This window comes from Papio anubis, chromosome X (assembly GCF_008728515.1).
Source record: "Papio anubis isolate 15944 chromosome X, Panubis1.0, whole genome shotgun sequence".
Taxonomy (NCBI): Eukaryota; Metazoa; Chordata; class Mammalia; order Primates; family Cercopithecidae; genus Papio; species Papio anubis.
Genome location: NC_044996.1, coordinates 114,385,419 through 114,402,299, shown reverse-complemented (window position 1 = coordinate 114,402,299; position 16,881 = coordinate 114,385,419).

The following is a 16,881-nucleotide window of genomic DNA, read 5'->3' as shown; positions in this document are numbered from 1 at the left end:
TGAAATCCCCTAAGTTTGTGTGGTCTCAGGGTGTTTTTAAAAGAAACATAACAGTTACCAGCCTCCTTTCCCTCAAGGTGTTTTCCCCCACATGCCTTCCCCGACAGCTGTTTCCTCATTTTGAAACCCCAGGAGATGAGTCAGGGAGATCTTGTGATATAACGAGGAGGTCTGGCCTCAAAAGATGAGGATCTCCCAGGGGCCTCCAAAGATGCCCTGAGACTGGGGATGGGCCTGCTGTTATCCACACCTTTTCCTCAACAAACTACCACCCATGAGACAGTTTCAAAGGGAACAGTGGACATGAATCCAACTACACAAACTTATTTATAAGGCTGAATTAGCTCATGTCTGCAAAGCACTTCAAGCGATTTGGATAGACTTCTTAAATTGTTTACCTAACGTATTACCTCACCTTTAAGTCAATTTCATAGGATGGGCTAAATACAGCTTCCATTAGAAAATAATCTTCTCATGAGTTTTTTCAACATCTAATATGTATTATCATTAGTGGTTAAGTAAAGTCAGCTTGTTGAGACAAGACCATTATTTTTCATATATTTTTCATAAATTTTCATTTACTAACTTTTAAGAATGGATTCTGATTTTTGTGCTAAAAAAATATGCCTTCATACAGACCATATTGTAATGAATACTTTTAGGCTGAAGGAATCAGTCATATTTTCAACATAAGGTAACCAGATGTCTTAATTATGTATGTGTGTGCATGTTTTAGCAAGTTTTATATTAGAATCTTAGCTCCCTGGATACAGATAGCCCCAATGTCCTCTAGGATCTCTGGGAAAAGAGTGCTTTAGGGGCACAGACACTGTGTCAGCTTCAGGTATACATAGAATATTATAATGTATAAAGTCACCACAGTGATCAATTAAAAAAAATCTGGTTACAAGGAAATCTGTTTCCTGCTACTCCGGCTGCTGCTTCAGCTTCAGTAAAGACAAAATATAGTCTTCTCTCGTCCACTAATATGTAACCTAAGAGTTTCACAGTATTTGATCATTTATGAATGAGTTAGTTGGGGAGTTGGGAAGTATGGCTTGATAGATAATAGTGTAGCTCTTTTTGCAATCAATGCATGGTACAAACCAGTATTTAAGAACCCCTGGCTGGGCGCGGTGGCTCATGCCTATAATCCCAGCACCTCGGGAGGCAGAGGTGGGTGGATCACTTGAGCTCAGGAGTTTGAGACCAGCCTGGGCAACATGGCAAAACCCTGTCTCTACAAAAAATACAAAAACTAGCTGGACATGGTGGTACACACTTGGAGGCTGAAGTGGGAGGATAACTGAGCCCGGGGAGGTTGGGGGTGCAGTTAGCCATGATTTTTCCACTGTACTCCAGCTTTGGTGACAGAGTGAGACCTTGTCTCAAAAATAAACAAACAAAAAAAACAAAAAAGGCTGGGCCCAGTGGCTCACACCTCTAATCCCAGCACTTTCACAGGCCAAGGCGGGTGGATCACTTGCTTGAACTCAAGAGTTCAAGACCAGCCTGGGCAACGTGACGAAACTCAGTCTCTACAAAAAAAATACAAAAATTCACTGAGAGTGGTGCCACACACCTGTGGTCACAGCTACTCAGGAGGCTGAGATGAGAGGATCGCTTGAGCCCAGGAGGCAGCAGTGAGCTGAGATTATGCTACTGTCTCCAGCTTGGGAGACAGAGCAAGACCTTGTCTCAAAACAAAGAAAGAAAAAACTCCTAATGGGGGTTATGCTGGGGTGGATGTTCACTGCCTTCAGGCCTACCAGGCCAGCAATTGAGGTTATACGTATTTTTTGTAGCCACTCTTTGCCCTGTTTCTGTATCAGTCAGATTTCTTAGTTGCAAACAACAGAACCCCTCTTGCTAGTTTAAGCTAGAAAGGAGATTTATTCAAGGCTACAGTCATCCCTGTATCCATGGTTTTGCTTTCTTGGTTTCAGTTGCCTGCAGTCAAATGTGGTCTGAAAATATTAAATTAAAAATTGCAGAAATAAACAAATCATAAGTTAAATTGCACACCATTCTGAGTAGCATGATGAAATCTCATGCAGTTCCACCTGGGACATAAATAATCAGTATACACACTGTGGAAACTACCCACCCAACTAGTTACTTAGAAGTGTCTCAGTTCTCAGATTAACTGTTGCAGTTGCTTGTGTTCAAATTACCCTTATTTTACTTGATAATAGCCCTAAAGTGTGCAAGAGTAGTGATGCTGGCAGTTTGGATATGCCAAAGAGAAGCCACAAAGTGCTTCCTTTGAGTGAAAAGGTGAAACTTCTAGCTTAATAAGGAAAGAAAAAAAAATCCTATATACTGAGATTGCTAAAATCTATGATAAGAACAAATCTCCTATCTGTGAAATTCGGAGGAAGGAAAAGGAAATTCATGCTGGTTTCATTGTCGCACCTCAGACTGTAAAAGTTATTGCCACCGTGTGTGATAAGTGCTTAGTTAAGATGGAAGAGGCATTAAATTTGTGGATAGAAGACACGATCAGAAATGTGTTTCATGCTAATTGTCGTTTCAGGCATATATTGGGGGGTCTTGGGATGTATTCACGTATGATAAGCAGATACTACTGTATTATAAAGTTCACATGCTCTCCACAGGGGCTGGAGTCCTTTAGCAGAACTGCTTCAGTGGGAATAATGTTGCCACTATTTCTTAGGACAGGCAACTCTGATCACATCATTAGACATTGGATGCAACTGCTAGGAACTCTGCTACTTGATGCTTCTAGAAACTGGGTGTATCGGTTGCTGCACACATCATAATGGAGTCCAGGCAGTGCCTGCTTCTTTGGGTTACATACTTTTGATTCAAACTCTGGCATAGGTGTGTCTCATTGGTAAAGGTTAGCATTCTATGTCTGTATCCTTGTGCCCTCTGCCTCCCTTAGCCTACAAACTCATCTCTTCTATTTTGAATTGGTTATTCGCACGGATGAGAGAGAGAGAAAGAGAGAGAGAGACCATAAAACAAGGAGATCAAATTTTAGAAATTACAACAAAACCATTTTTACTTCTTTATCATCCCATCAGCAAGGCAATTTTAGATCTTTAAGTGCTTTTTACTAACCATTGTACTTTCAGCTATTACTTTTGTTCCCAAGGAATGTATAAAACAGACATTCTTATCCTTAGAAAAAAACTGAGGTAGAGAAATTGCCAAGAATGACACCAAAGCCAGAAATCAAAGAAAAATATTGGTAACCTTTACTACTTCAGGAAAAAAACGATGTCCTTAATATGGCAAGATCTTTTACAAATCAATAAGAAAAATGTTAATACCACAGTAGACAAATGATCAGTGGATATGGACAAGTAATCTACAAAAGAAGAAAGGCAAATGTTCAACAGCCTTATGGAAAGATACTCAATCTAGCTACTAATTAAAAATGCAAACGAAAATAACAAGTCATAATTTCCTCCCTTTCAGATTAGCAAACAGACCTAAGCCACTTTGGCAGTCCAGCCAATGTCAAGGTCCTTTAGTGAACATATTAAAGATGGATGGTAGCTATACATACTTGCCCGCACAACCTTGTTAGCAGATGGTTTATTGCTATTAGGCTATGTTCTTCAAATTCTTTCAAACATACAAAAATTTATTAGCAAGCAAGTACAAAAGAGCATAAAAGGCTTATTCTGTGGCAGATACTCCTCTCTTCCTGATCACATGACTGATCACATGACTGGCTGGTTTTGTAGGTGTGTCAGAGTAGCAGAGTCTTGTTGATGTGGCGGGACCAACAGGGCTCTAGAGCTGGAATACTGCTTTAGTGGAATTATATCCACTGGGCTGGAATTATATCTTGTTTGTGTAAGGGTGGTAAAGCCTGTACAACATTCCTAGTGGGACACCTCCCTGAAACACCTCTGGTCTCACGAATGAAAATATTTCTTCTCATTACTAAGTGCTAGGTCATCATCTCTGGAGGTGTTGATTCTCAATTAGGGCCGATTAAATGATGTTTAAGTATTTCTAGATACTTCAAATGTAAACTCATGCTCAAACTCCTAACTCCACACAGAATTACCTTGGGCACATACAGACATGCTGTCAACATAATCTGAAATAAGTGGAAACGGTCATTGCACATTGGCACTTTTCTGAAATGCAGCTTGTCAATATGTATAACAATATCAAGTGAACATACTCTACAAATTAGTGATCCTACCTGGGGCATTTTATCCTAAGGAAGTAATTGAACACATTCAAAGATCTGTCCATGGATGTGTATGACTGTGTTGTTTTTAATAGTGCAAGATTGTAAACAATCAAAAGTTTGTTTATAGGATAATGACAAAGCAGGTCAGTGGTTCAAAGCAGGTTTGGTGACGGGAGTAGGGCCTGGGAATAGAAGGGATGAGATGGCAGGACTACAAAGGGCCAGAAAGGAACTTTTGAAGTGATAGATATATTCACTAATTTTGACTGTGGTGATCACTTTATGGGTGTATAGATATGTTAAAACCTTTCAAATTGTACATGTTAAATATGTGCAGTTTATTGTATGTCAACTATACCTTAAAGTTGTTTAAAATAATTCTGTTAGTAGATATTGGATAAATAGTAATAATGAGAAGAGTTATTGAGCACTTAATATGTGCATGATATTGTGTCGGGTGTTCTGCAAATACTGTCTTTCTCTTTTTTTTTTCCTGCTCTGTCACCCAGGCTGGAGTGCAGTAGTGTGATTGCGGCTCACTGCAGTCTTGACCTCCTAGCTCAAGTGATCCCCACATCTCAGCCCCCTGAGTAGCTGGGACTATAGGTGCCTGCTACCACGCCTGGCTAATTTATTTTTTGTAGAGACGAGGTCTTCCTGTGTTGCCCAGGCTGGTCTCAAACTCCTGGGCTCAAGCAATCTACCCACCTCAGACTCCCGAAGTGCCGGGATTATAAGCGTGAGCCACCATGCCTGGCAGTATTGTCTCTTTTGATTCTCACCCTTACCCTTTGATTTTGGATTGTTATCCCTGTTTCTCACAGATGAGAAAACTGAGGTTTGAAGAATGTCTATGACCTGCCCAAAGTCTCAGTCAGAAAGTGGCTAAAGAGTAGGAGTCAACAAACAACAGCCCACTTGTCAAATCCAGCCTGCCACTTGTTTTTGTTAATAAAGTTGGACAGATATGACATCTGTAATCCCAGCACTTTGGGAGGGCGATTTGGGAGGATCACTTGAGACCAGGAGTTTGAGACCAGCGTGGGCAACATGGAAAAACCCTGTCTCTGCAAAAACACAAAAATTAGGCAGGCGTGGTGACACCCATGTTTAGTCCCAGCTACTTGGGAGGTTGAAGTGGGAGGATTATTTGAGCCAGGGAGGTCAAGCCTGCAGTGAGCTGTGATTGTGCCACTGCATTCCAGTCTGGGCAACAGAGCAAGACTCTGTCTCTAAAAATAAACAAAGAAATACATTTTATGGGAACATAGCCATGCACATTTGTTTACCTATTGTATATGTCTGCTATGACATACATCAGTAGAGTTGAGTAGTTTGTAATGGAAACCATGTGATGGTTAATTTTATATGTCAACTTGGCCAGGCCTCAGTACCCATTCAGTTAAATATTATTCTAGATGTTTGTATGAAGATTTTTTTTTTTAGATGGGACTAACATTTAAATCACTAGACTTTAAGTAAAGCAGATTTTCCTCCGTAGAGTAGGTGGGCCTCCTCCAATCAGTTTAGCATCTTAAGGGAAAAAGACTGCTCTCCCAGAGAAAGAAGGAATTCTTCCAGCAAGATAGCCTTTAGACTTGAACTGCAACTCTTCCCTGGGTCTCCAGTGTACTGGAATACCCTGTGAATTCTGAGCTTGCCAGCCTCCACAGTCACGTCAGCCAATTACTTAAACTAAATCAATCTCTCTCCATATCTATATCTATATCTGTATCTATATATCTTGTTGGTTCTATTCATCTGAAGAACCCTGGCTAATATAACCCACAAAACTTAAAATATTTATTATTTGGCCTTTTACAGATAAAGTTTTCTGATCTCTAGCCAAGAGCTGGAATCTGAATCCAGACAATTTGAATTTATAGCTTAAGTTCTCAGCCACTACCCTACACTGCCTCATCGAACATCCAACTAGTGGAATACTCTGTAGCCATTAAAAGTTATGATAACAAACTACTGTAGTTTGAATATGTCTGCCAAATTTCATGTGTTGGAAACTTAATTCACAATGTGGTAGTATTGAAAAGTGGGGCCTCTAAGAGGTAATTGGATCATGAGGTCTCTGCCTTATAAATAGATCAGTTTATTCTTGGACTAATGGGTTATTATGGGAGTGGAACTGGTCGTTTTATAAGAGGAAGAGAGAACTGAACTAGCACATTAGCATGCTCAGCCTCCTTGCTGTGTGATGCTCTGTACCACCTTAGGTCTCTGTAGAGAGTCCCCACCAGCAAGACTCTCACCAGCCATAGTCTTTTGACCTGGGACTTCTCAGCTTCTATAACTGTAGGAAATAGCTTTTTCTTTATAAATTACCTAGTTTCAGATATCTGTTATAAGCAAAATAAAATGGATTAAGACAGGAAATTGGTGCAGAGAGTAGGGTGTGGCTATAAAGATACCTGAAAATGTGGAAGTGGCCTTGGAACTGGGCAATGGGCAGAGATTGGAAGAATTTGGAGGAGCAGGCCATAAAAATATTGTATTGCCATGAATGGCACATTGGGGGTGTGTACTAGTCTATTTTCACACTGCTATAATTTATAAAGGAAAGAGGTTTAATTGACACACGGTTCCGCATGACTGGGGAGACCTCAGGAAACTTAACAATCATGGCAGAGCATGAGGAGAAGCAAGCACTTTCTTCACAGGCTGGTAGAAGAGAGAGAGAGCAAGAGGGGAACTGCCAAACACTTTTAAACCATCAGATCTTGGGAGAACTCACTATCATGAGAATAGCATGGGGGAAACTGCCCCCATGATCCCATCACTTCCCACCAGGTCCTTCCCTGGACACATGGGGATTACAATATGAGATGAGATTTGTGTGGGGACACAGCCAAATCATATCAAGGTGATTCTGGTGAGGGCTCAGAAGAAGATAAAAACACGAGGGAAAGTTTATAACTTTTTAGAGATCGGTTAAGTAGTTGTGACCAAAATGCTGATAAAAATATGGACAGTAAAGGCCATTCTGATGATGAGGTCTCAGATGGAAATGAGGAGGAACTCACTGGACCCTGGAGCAAAGTGTGCACACATTGTACCATAGCAAAAAACTAGGATGTGTTGGCTAGGGCTCTGTGGAAGTCTGAACTTAAAAATGATGACCTAGGGTATCTGGTGGAAGAAATTTCTAAGCAGCAAAGTACTCAAAAAGTGATGTGATTACTTTTAACAGCTTACACTCAGTGGTGGCAACAGAATGACCTAAAGGTGGAATGTATAATTAAAAGGGAGGCAAAGTGTATAAATTTGGAAATTTCAGAGCCTGGCCATGTGGTAGAGAATGAAAGAACATTTTTAGGAGAGGAATCCAAAGGTGCAGCCCAGTGACTGCTTGCTAAAGAGATTAGCACAGATAAAAGGGAACCAGGTGCTAATACTCAGAACAATGGAAAAAAGGGCCCAGAAGGCATTTCAGTGGTCTTTAAGATTGCCTTTCCCATTATGAGGCCTATGAGGACAGAATGGTTTTGTGGACAGGCGTGGGGTGCTGCCTCGGGATGCTGCTACTCATATCCTGGCCTCCCCAGAGAGCGCAAGTGGTAAGCCTTGATGGCTTTCCCATGGGGTTAAGTCTGCAGGGATCTAGAATGCAAGGGCCTTGGGGGCTTGGCAACTTCCACCTAGATTTCAAAGGATGTATCTGAAAGCCTAGAAGTCTAAGCAAAAGCTTGCAACAGGGGCAGAGCCACCACAGAGAGTACCCATGGGGGCACCACCTAGTAGAGCTGAGAGAGTAGAGCTGATGTGGGGACCCCAGAATTATAGAGCCACCTGGCAGTGTGCCACCTTAGCCTAGAAAAACTCTTTTGAGTTCGACTTCAACCTGAGAAAGCCACATGGGCTGCATCCAGTAAAGCCATGGGGACGGGGCTGCCCAAGGCCTTGGGATCCCAACTTTTGCCCCAGTGTGCCCAGGAAGCAGAACATGGACTAAGATTATTTTGGAGCTTTAAGATTTAATGTCTGCCCTGATGGGTTTCAGACTGAGGTGGGGCGTGTGCCTGTTACCCCTTTCTTTTGACTGATTTCTGCCTTTTGGAATGGGAATGTTTACCCAATGCTGGTACCACCAAAAAAACTAAGTTATTTACTTCTATGATAAATACCACTTCTATTTATCATAGAAGTAAATAACTTGTTTTTTATTTTATTTTATTTTATTTTATTTTATTTTATTTTATTTTATTTTATAGGCTTATAGCTAGAAGGAACTTGAGTTTCAGATGAAACTTTGGACTTTGGATTTTTAAATTGGTGCTGGAACAAATTAAGACTTTGGGACTATTTGGATGAAATTATTGTATGTTGCATGTGAGAAGGACATGAGTTTTGGGGGACCAAGGGTGAAATGCTATGGTCTCAATATGGTTTATTTGTCCTCACCAAAACTCATGTTGAAATTTGATCCCCAATGTGACAGTGTTGGGAGGTGTGGCCTAGTGGGAGGTGTTTGGGTTATGGAGGTGGATCCCTCATGAATAGCTTGCTGCTGTTCTCATGGTAATGCGTTATCGCTCTCATGAGGCTGAATTAGTTTTTGCAGGAACAGATCAGTTCCCTTAAGGGTAGGTCGTTATAAAGCCAGGACACTTTGAAGGGTATCCTCTTTGTACATGTCCACTTCCTTTTTGACCTCAGCCATTTTGTGATGCAGCACAAAAGCCCTTGCTAGAAACCAGGACCATTGCCCTTGAACTTCTAAGCCTGCAGAGCCATGAGCTAAATAAACCTCTTTTCTTATAAATTACCCAGTCTGCAGTATTTTTATAGCAACACAGAATAGACTAGGACACAAACTATATGTATTACTTTAGAAAAATGTTCAGAATGCATTGTTAAAGAAAGTGGGTTACACCTTCATTTCTATCTTTATCACATTTATCTTAGAAAAAGTATGCATGGGGAAAGTTGTGGAAACATATACACTGAATATTTTAACAGTAGTTTTCTCCAGGCAGTGGATTATGGGTGATTTTTACTTTTCCTTTGTAAGTCCATGTATTTTCTGTATATTTCACAATGAGCATATAAATGGAAGGAGAAAAACAACAAAGAAATTTTTATTTTGAAAATAGAGAATGATTTGCTTTTTTAATACTGCCTGCATGTCAAAATGTCCAGGTCAATGCGGCTCCATCAAAATGTCCTTGATGACAAAACGGTGGCAGCCATGTAGTAGTCACGGCCTTCTCCTTGTGTCCTGCTAGTTCACTTTTCATGCAGCAGGCAGTCTGAGTGGTCTTTCAAAAGCACCCATCTGGTCTTATTACTCATGTGCTTAAATTTTTTCAGTACGTTCCCATTTAAGGCCCAAATTGTTATCAGCATGGCAGACAGTGCCTTCTGAGAACTGCTTCCCCCTTTCTTAGTCCACCAAGAACTAGGAGTTCTTCCCACTCGTGTTCTAGCCACACTGATCTATCTGCAGTTCCTGAAAGGGCCCCGGTACTTATTTCAGTCTGATTAGAGTTCATTATTGCCACTGAAAGAAATAACTAGAAACTAGATCTAATCGTCTAATCTTTGTTTGTTTGTTTCTTTCTTTTAAGTGCCTATAATGGTGCTTACCACAGATTGGCAAAATATTTTCTGGATGAAAGATGAATAAATGTATGGAGTACAGAACCTCTGTCATGACTATTAATGAGTTTTCAGTGGCTAGAGAGATGCCATTGAAGTCTTGGAGCTGTTACTCTATGAACATTGTTCTTCAGTTGCATTTTGAGTTGGGTTGAATAGAGCAGCTAATAATAATATATAACATAATTTGAATACAAAGGTGTATTTTAAGTTCTTTTTCTCTATGTCAAGACTGGCTAGACATTTGCCAATACATTTCCTTTACCTGAGCACCCAGAAAGACTTTATTTCCTAGCCCTCCTTGAAGTTAGATTGGGAAATTGTGATTGAATTCTGGCTGATGAGAATTTGAACAGATATGATCTGTCCTTTCCACGAGTCTACCTTCTGTGTATTCTCATTTCTGGTCCGTGTGACTGGACTTGAAGGCCTCCAAAATGGTGGATTTGTAAGAATGAAGAAGCCTGGCTTCTGGGCAGTGAAGTGGATGAGAAATAAACCTTTGTTGGGTTTAGTGACTGAGATTTTGGTGTCTACTTGTTATTGTAGCAAAATCTAACTTCTCCTAACTACATCGTCTTCCAAAGAAACTTTTATAACTCCACTTGGTTTTGAGTTGGGCAGGACTTATATGGTCACTTTAATTTGACACTTCAGAATGCATATTAGATATGCAGATAAGCATATTTCCTTATTCAGCTTCTTCATTTTGAATTTTCCAAACGATTTGAAAGAGAAACATGGAGTAAGATAATGACTATTCAGTAGAAAGCAAAAAATAGTACAGAACACAAATAACTAACAATTAGCATAACAATTCTTACTATAAATATGAATCTTTCATTTCTTCTCTATTTTTTCATAGTTTAGAAATCTGCTATGTTTAATAGAAAGTTCCAAATATGCTGCCTTTTTGATGAAGAAGGGTTGTACAAATCTGTCAGACACACAAATATATTATGTGCTTAATTTATTGATTAGTTTATGTAAGAATTAAATTCAACCAAAAAGTGACTAAGATCTACTACATATGTTTTGTTGTACAGCAGTGCTCTTTTTGGTTGGTATTCAGATGGGGATGTTGGTGGACTCAGGCTGCTTGTAGTAATGCATGTCTGTTAAATAATCTTTGCTAAATGTGACCAGAAATGTGGAATTTTTTGTTGGCAATTATAATCCTTGGGCTGCGTATAACTTCATTAGACATCTGGCTGCCAATTCCATATAGTATCTTTTCATGACCATCATACGCTGCAGGGAGCATTAATTTACTCTGAAGACCAGATTAATTGAAAAGGTCTTTTCCAAACAAAACTCATGAAAGAATATTAACATAGTGCTTGCAAATGTGATTATTTGATTCAGTGTAGGGATTTTCTCTTTAAAATTTTGCCTGATTTCTCCATATTTGATTAGGACACCCTCCTTGTGCTACTGCTTTAGCTTGTGTGAGTCATATATCATGACCTATGGCAAATATTTCTCATCTGTCTCCTCTAGCAGACTGTGAGGCACAAAACAGGACACACAGATCCCCTTTTAACTTAATATCCTAAGTGTGTGGCCTGAAGTAGAAACTGAGTGAATGCTTATTTACTGAATATTGACACGGTTGTTTAAACTGTTGTGATTTTATAATTAGAAAAACTGCTTAATACCTACTTTACAGTTATAATTTTTGATGACTTGTATATGTCACACATATATAAACAGATCAGGTTTTGTATCACTATGTCAGTTTTAGAATCATGGTACCATTTTAGGATGCCAAAACTTTTTCAGAGAAACATGGTAGGAGGCTAGGATATTGAGGAAAGACTTAAGGAAGAATCTATAATCACTTTAAAGGCACAGTTTTTGACCTGTGTTTAAGCAAAATGCCAGAATGGGGCATTGGTGCTACCTGTTGTGTAACATGGAGCAGAAGGTCCTATCATATGTGAAAAAGGCCAGGCTTAGACAAGGCATTCAGCTAAACAAGACAGCAAAAGACAAGCTAAAGGATTAGAGGAAGGCCGGGCGTGGTGGCTCATACCTGTAACCCAATGACTTTGAGAGGCCGAGGTGGGTGGATCACCTGAAGTCAGGAGTTCGAGACCAGCCTGGCCAACATGGTGAAACCCTCATCTCTACTAAAAATACAAAAATTTAGCTGGGTACAGTGGCAGATGCCTGTAATCCCAGCTACTCAGGAGGCTGAGACAAGAGAATTGCTTGAACCTGGGAGGTGGAAGTTGCAGTGAGCTGAGATCGTGCCATTGCACTCCAGCCTGGGTGACAGAGTGAGACCCTGCGTCCCCCCCACAAAGAAAAAAAAAGATCAGAGGAAGGAAAGGTTGGTAATCAAGCCATTTTACATTCTTGTTTTAGCTTTTACCTTGCCCACATTGCTATCGTATAGGATCAGACTTGAAGGGGAATCTGTCCTTCTACAAAAGCTTTCAGAGGAAGATGAATCTACTGCATTCAGAATTTAACCAGGGTGGTTGTTATTGAATTCTTTCTTGTATAGCATCCCAAATTCTTCAAGCTATGCTTTAAACTCCTTTTCTTTGATTGTCTCCTCAGTAGAACTGGAGAACAACTGGTAATCACCTTCAATGTAAGATGTTAAATCACCTCACAGTTTTATTTTTTTCCCTTGTGTATGAAATTTCAGTTCTCTTATTTGTTTCTTTTAGGGTCTTATTTCTTAAACAGCCATATCTCTGACTCTCTGCTATAATGTCCCTGAGCTGTCTTATTCATCCTGGAGTTCTGAACACCACCCATAAAAAGAACATGACTAATGCCTAGGAAAGAAAAGTTAGAATATGAAATCCCCAAGTGTCATTTTCTTGTATACTTTATTGTCTCCTCCATAGTTCAGCCATTCACTCTGAAAACATCCTTTGTGGCAGGAGTCCTAGGTGCTATGGACTATAATGTAGTGAGCAAGCTGACCCAAATCCCTACCCTCCCAAACTTTACATTCTAGTCAGAGGAGAGACAGATGATACACAAAATATACAAGTAAAGAATCATCGTATGCCAGCTGGTAATAAATGTGGTGTAGAATAATAGAGCTGGGACAGGGAAAGGTAGTGTTGGGAGCTGCAGTTCTAAATACTGGCTAGGAGAGATCTGACCGAGGTGTTTTGAGTAAAGACTTCAAGGAAATGAGGAAGCCAATGAAACAGGCAGCTAGGGTAGAGCATGCTGAGTGGAGAAAACAGCAAACGTGAAGGCTTTGAGCTCAGAACTGGCTGGTGTGTTAGAGAAACAATAAAGCATCAGGTACATGGATGGAGCAGAGTGAAGGAGAGGAAGGGTAGCAGGGAGGAAGACAGAGAGGTATGGGTCAGATCGTATAGGAACCCCTCAAACTCTAGAAGAACTTTGGCTTTTATTTTCGAATTTGAAGCCATTGGTTGATTTTAAGCCAACAAGTGACAAGACCTTATTATGCCTTCATAGGATCACCCTGGCTGCTGTGTTGAGGATAGACTGAAGGAAGGGTAGAAGTTGGGAGGCCAGCTAAATGCTATTGTGATGATTTGGCAGCACAGTGATTATGGTATCTCGTACCAGTGCAGTGAAAGTAGAGATGAGGACAAGTGGCCAGGTTCTCATCTGTTTTAAAGGGAGGGCCAAATTGAATTTGCTGATGCGATGGTTGTGGGTGCGAAAGAAAAGGAGTCAAGAGTATTTAAAGTTTTTGACCTGGGCAACTGGAAGGATAGGCTTGCCATGAACGGCTTGGGGAGAGAACATTTTAGATAGTGATGGGAGGTGGTGGCAGTGGGTTGATCAGGAGCTTGCTCTTAGATATGACAAGTTAGAGAAGACTATTAGACCTTTAAGTGAAGTTGTTGAGGAAGTTGCTGGATCTCCAAGTTGGGAGTTCATGGGTGAAGTTCTGGTTAGAGATACAAATCGTGGAGTCATCATCATGTAGAAGATATCTGTAGCCCTGAGACGGAATGAGACTACCAAGGTGGCAAGTGTAAACATAAATGAAAAGAGGTCCAAGAACTTAGCCTTAGGGAATACCAATGTTAAGAGGTCGGGGAATGGACTGTAAAAAATGTAAGCACATATGCATGAACAGTACACATAAGCATTTTGGTGGTAGCAACCATGAGTGAGTAAGCTTTGAAGAAGCAGGCTGTTTCGACTTAGGATGGAGGAAGGAAAGGATGCTGATGTGTGGAACATGACTGTTGCCATGAAACCTTGAAGAATAAGAATGCAGCAGTGAGCTGGGCGTGGCTCAGCTACTCAGGAGGCTGAGGCAGGAGGATGGGAGGATCCCTTGAACCCAGGAGTTTGAGTTCAGCCTGGGCAACATAGTGAGACTTCATCTCTAAATGTTTTTTTTAAGCAGACCAACTTTTAGCAACAGTGTATTGTATATTTAAAAGTAGCTAAGTGAGAACCTAAAATGTTCCCAGCACATATCAATGATTACTTTAAGGTTATGGACACACCAAATACCCTGACTTGATCATTACACATTCTATGCATGTAACAAAATCTCACAGGTAGCCCCATAAAGATGTAAAATATTTGTATATCTTTTTTTTTTTTTTTTTTTTTTTTTAAAAAAACAATGCAGCAGTGAGTGAAGAAGGCTAGGCTCGCAGTTCCAAGCAGTTGGAAGGGGCAGTCTGGCTGTAGTAAGCAGCAGGATGGAGAGAGAGGTAGAATGGCTTAGGTTACTTCTTTGTTTCACAACTCTTTCTCAGTGAAACAAACAGCAATGTTTTAGACTGGATTCCCTCAAAGCAGCCTTTGAGATGGAGTATTCTCTGCAGAAGGTTTACTGGGGGCGGGGTGCTTATAACAGAGATACCTGAAGAAAGTGAGAAGGCAGGAAGGGCAGAGGAGAAGCTGAACTATGAAGTGATTACAACTAAGGCCTTGGTGGATTCCAGGCGGTGCTCCAGAGCTGGGATGGCCCTTCAGAATTGTCCCAAATTGAGGCAAGGGGACTGGGTTTTTGTTTTTCTACATCAGCCAGTATTGGCCCAGGTGATTTCCCTGTGACAGGTGGTGTTACCTTGGGCAAGACAGTTCTCTGTCTTGACAGTTCGGTGTCCTGAGAGGGACACAGCTGTGAGCCATCAGCAGCTGATATTCCCAGAAGCAAGGGTATGGATGCACTGTCTCTGAAGACAAGAGGGGATGTGGCTGGGGTGTATCTACAAGCTCAAAACACCAAGAGTCCAGATGTTACATTTAAATGAATGCAAATGAATGGGGATAGCTTCTTTCTCTACTGTCGAAAAATACTTCTTTATTTGCTGGCTTTTATATGATGGTCAATGTTTTCAGCTAGGGTAGTATCATTAAATTACTTCAGAGAAGTGACTGGAGGGCTGGACAAAATAGGAAAAGTATGCGAGAACTAATGCCGTTAAAATATCTCTAAGAGCTGGAGCTTGCCAGTTAGGGAGAGTATGAAAAGAACACAGCCTGTATTCAGGCAGTAAAGAGAATCAGCAATTTTCTACTGCTTCCCTAGGAGGCATTTGGAAATGTATTGAGGCAGGTTTGTCATCACAATGACTGGGAGAACTACAAAGTGAGGGACAGTTGTGCATAATGAAGAATTGTCCCAACCCAAATACCAACAACACTTCTATTGAGAAACAGTGTGTTTGAAAGACGTTAGGTACCTACTAACCAGGGCATTGAGAGTGAAAGGGTGCTATTAATAATGATGTCAAGACAACAGACGTAGCCATGAATGAAGCAGGCAAACTAGGACTTAGGGGAGTCCTGGTATAGGGGCTTGCAGCTACCCACACAGGTATAAAGGGGGAAATCAAACCCAGGAAAACAGGGTGTGAAATCAATCATATCTGGAAAGTACAGGCTTGGAGTCCCCCACTTGTCTTATTGACTTTAAAAAGGGATTGAGTGATTATCCTTCTGTGGCATCAAAAGAGTTACTCAGTCCAGTCACAAATTTTTGGCTGATAAAAATTGTCAACATGCCCAGGATGCTTAATTTTAGTATGGATAGGAATTGTTGAGCCAGTAACCTCAACTCTTGTTATGATGATAAAAGTATTCTCTTAGTGCAGAGTTTCCCAAATGTTTTCACATTGTGGCACACAGATAAATTTATTATCAATTGAAGGGCATCCTTGAATAACCGCAGGAGGCTGAAGGCTACAGACTTCATGTGGCCACCCTCAAAACTATGAGATTCAAAGACTTTAGCACTCCTGGGTCACATTTTAATACACACCTTATCAAATAAGTCTTGAAAGCCTAGGAAGTTTTAAAATGAAACAAAGAGATGGTGGAGTAAACCTAACCCTTGGTTTTAATACTTTTATGTTGAATTTAGGCGTAATCTGTGTTTGTTTAAAGTGCTTAAGATGTTTGTGGCAATTTGACATATTAGCAAATTGGGGAGATAAGTCTTAGGTTCCAATGTAAAATGTGTATTTTTACACATGTGATTTCAAAATGAATTTAAAAAGTTGGACTAAACTCATACAGTATATGCTATTGGAATGTTTCAGAGGAATTGAGATTCACTATATTTATATGTTTAATTTGTCTCGATATATGTGAGTTAGGTATGGTGGAGGTGCTGTTGGTTGGCGTTGGTCTTCCCTGTGAGATATTAGATAGGCTTGAAAATAAAGCGCATTAAGTGTATAGATACAGCTTAGAACAAAAAAATTCAGACTACTCAACATGGCTAAGTCTGCTCACTAAAAGTGACTGTTCTTACTTCATACAAATTGTCTACATTTATATATCTAAAAATAAAATTTCTAAGTTGAACCTAAAGATTTATGAAAAATTAGGTTTTAAAATGTATACCAAGTGGAGAAAGCTGGCAGACACCACCTTTACCAAATGATCAGTGTTAACAGCACCAAGAATGGGAATGTGCCTCCTGGTATCACATGCTGAGGACACATCATTGTTTGTGTAGTATTCCTGACAAAAATGCATACCCTGAATCTAAACCATGAGAACACATCAGACAAACCCAAATTGATGCACATCCTACAAAGTAGCTGTCTTGTACTGTTAAAAATGTCAAGGTCTTTGACGACAGAGAAAGGCAGAGACACTGTTCCGGA